Below are 3,813 nucleotides of genomic sequence, written 5' to 3'. Positions count from 1 at the left end.
ATATCACAACATCCACCCCTATTTCTGGAGAAAATGTGATGAACCAAGAGCAGCAATCAACAAAGCACACCCAGGAAGGCAGATTATGCAACTGCAAACAATTATGCTCACCTTGAATGTCTTACAAGGTAAAGGCATTCTTTGAAAGAGAAATACATCACAACTAGCAATACCTATTTTGCATGCCTGGGGGATTTCCCCTACATTCCTCTCGCCCCAGATTTCCCTTCTGCCTCTACCTTTGTTTGATGAATTGTAGATTCATACACAAAGAGCCCCCAAACAGATCACAGTGTCTATATGTCCTCCTTCAACCTGTGCAGATGTTGCACTCCCAATCAGTTAAATACTCCTTCTAAAAAAATATAAAATATAAAAAATATTATATTGTTTAATAAAAACTCCCCCACAAAATCAGCCTATTTCATTTGTTACGATTCATAGACTACTAGAGTTGGAAATGATTCCAAGGGTCCTCTAGCCCAACCCCCTGCAGTGCAGGAATCACAGCTAAAGCATCCCTGACAGACCAACCTCTGCTTAAAAACCTCCAAGGTCATGTACAACCTCCCAAGGGAGTCTGTCCCACCGTCAAACAGCTCTCACCATCAGAAAATACTTCCTGATGCTTATAAGAATTTATTTTCATGTAATTTGAATCCACTGGTTTGGTTCCTGCCCTCCGGAGTACCAGAAAACATGTGTGCCCCTGTGTATAAGACTACCGGCCTTTTTACATTATTTTTTAGTAAAAAAGCCCTAGTCTTATACACAGAAAAGTACGGTAAGAATGCTTTTTAACAAGGAAGAAAACTTTGATTGTCCATGATTGCAAAATAGATCCTTCAAGATTTTTATTCATGGGGAACATCCTCAAGTCATTACTTTAATTCATTTTTATTTTATTTATTACAATTATATACCACCTTTATCTTCCAAGGATCTCAAGGTTGGTGTCCATGGTTCTCCTCCCCCCCAATTCATCCTCACTGGAACCCTGTACTGTAAATTAGGCTAAGAGATGATGACTGGCTCAAGGTCACCCAGTGAGCCGTCTAAGTTGTATGTGAGAGTTGGAAGCAGGCTGAAAATAGAAGCCAGAGATGGGGAGCCACACTCGATTTCTGCTGGAATCCAAGTCTGTGACCGTGGCAGAAGCGAGACCTTTTGGGGAGTTAATGCTGTGAGCCCCCACCACAGTCTCCACTGTCCCTCACTGCAAGGACACTGAACCCTGTGTAAGAGCATGGAACCCCTGGATTCTCACACCACTCAGAAATTGGAATGGTGAGCAACATCTTTTTTTCCGGCATAGCACGGTGAACAGGAACATAAGTCAATATATTAAGTCAATATTTGCATTTCATTGCAATGTTCTCTTTTATTCAACACTGAGGACTGAAAAATGCTTACTGGAAAATTATGCAAGTTCTCCTCACCCAGCCCTAAAATATTTTGAAATAAGGCCAAAAGACAGAGGACACATTAACTTCTCTCTCATAGAAGCAAAAGAACATGATGTGAGGAATTTGACAGGGTACCTCCTTGCCCAATCTGTTGCAAAATGTTTCTTTTCTCAAGCAAATCAGCTTCACCCTTTTGCTAAGATCAGTAGAACAAGGAATTATCAATCAATATAGGCAACGCTTATGGCAGGCTCTAATTACTTCTATCTATCTATCATCTATCTATCTATCTATCTATCTATCTATCTATCATCTATCTATCTATCTATCATCTATCTATCATCTATCTATCTATCTATCTATCTATCTATCTATCATCTATCTATCTATCTATCTATCTATCTATCTATCATCTATCTATCATCTATCTATCTATCTATCATCTATCTATCTATCTATCTATCTATCTATCATCTATCTATCTATCTATCTATCTATCTATCTATCTATCTATCTATCATCTATCTATCTATCTATCATCTATCTATCTATCTATCTATCTATCTATCTATCTATCATCTATCTATCTATATCATCTATCTATCAATGCATGTCGTGCACAGGGCTTTTATCCAGCTAGAACTCACTGGAACTCAGTTCTGGCCCCTCTCAGCTGAGCACCATTGCCATTATAAGAGAACAAGGGAGGTGTTGAGTTCTGGCACCTCTTTTTCCTGAAAAATAGCACTGGTTGTGTGGGATAAAATACCGGAATTGGAAAGCAATGTGTCAAACAACTCTGTGGATGACATCCAGGTATAATAATGAGTGCCAATGTTGAAGGAAGGAAGTTACAGACAGGTGTCCTGAACTGCCCAATGTTAGCAGCTGTGGGGCTCATTCTGGAAAGTTGCCCAGGAAGGATTCTGGCTCTCAGGCTGAAAACTTTGATCATTCCTCAAAATCCCAGTGGAGTTTAACATTTACTGCGAAAACACTCTTTGGATGCTGAAGGCCCACCCTGCCCAGTCTACCCCTCAAACCACAGAGGAAACCACAACATTAAATCCTTTTCAGTACACATCAAAAGTAGCTCCTCCTTTTCCTAACTTTTATGAGAGTTTCTGATGGACTAAGGCAGGATTATCATGCTATGTCTGTGTTTTATGGATCACATCATACTAATAGCTAGATGCCATGATTTGGGACCCAGCTGGATGCCATGACCTAGGGACAGATGTCAGGACCCATGAGCCGGGCCGGATTTATGTATAAGCTAAACAAGCTGTAGCTTAGGGCCCCACTCTCTTGGGCCGCCCCCTAAAAAAAAAATTAAAGGAAGGTTCCACTGTATATTCAACACAAAAAACAGCGACAATTTGTTGTTGACAAAGGACAGCTGGACATATAAAGGACCCCATTCCCATTACCTTCAGTAGCTTAGGCCTTCATCAAACCTAAATCCCACTGCATGCACATCCATGCTCACGTTCTCTGTCACATTCTGCTTCCACAGCATCTATTTCTGATACCTGAGTGCCATAACTCCGAGGGGCCAGAACTCAGGACTCAGATACACTCGTCAATTACTGTATTTTTATCTGTATAGATCCAGCCTCAGAGCCATAACTCAGAGGTGCCATAACTCTGAGGTTTGCACGTCATGTACACAGCTGACCTCAGCCTGCTGAGTGCTGAGTTTGCATAAACTCATTCCCAAAATCACAACCACAAGACATTTCCACAGTTGCAACTACAAGACCAGTTACGCCTGGCCTGGCCTGAGCTCCAGATACAGGAAGCAACTGTTCTGCAGCCAAGTAGAAGAATACCTTACTTAGGCATGCTTTGTGCATGTGTGTTCCTTGCCAATGGTGATGCAGGAAATCATGTCTTTTCTACAATTGTATAGATGCTCTGTGCATCCTTTGCTTTACACTTGGTCTTTTGGGAAATACTGTATCCTACCAAGACTTATTGCTGCGGCTATGAATAAACTCTTTTTATTTTTCCGTCCACTGTCTCTTTATTGGCTCTGGGAGCATTTCGACTTGGTTGTGGTAACAATATGTCAAAGTTATGTTACATCTGAATATGAGCCCTATGGTGTGGAAGGGTCCTCTCTGTTATTTTCTAATATTATATATAATGTTCGCATGGGCATAGCCAGGATTTATTTTAGGCAGGCTGGCTTTATGGGGGGGGCAGAACCAAGTTATCTGTGACACAATTCATCAGTTAGCTATTTTTATTTACTTTATTTACTACTATGAGGCTTGGGATTGCTACCGTGGAGGGGCGAGGGAGGTATGGCGGTGGGGGCAGATGTTATAGGCGAAGGGGATCGAGATATGGATATGCTCGTACCCCTTCCAATCTGCGACTCATCCCGAGGGACGAAGGTAGG

This window comes from Podarcis raffonei, chromosome 7, assembly GCF_027172205.1.
Source record: "Podarcis raffonei isolate rPodRaf1 chromosome 7, rPodRaf1.pri, whole genome shotgun sequence".
NCBI lineage: Eukaryota > Metazoa > Chordata > Lepidosauria > Squamata > Lacertidae > Podarcis > Podarcis raffonei.
The sequence above is the reverse complement of the archived record's forward strand: the minus strand, read 5'-3'. Positions refer to the sequence as shown.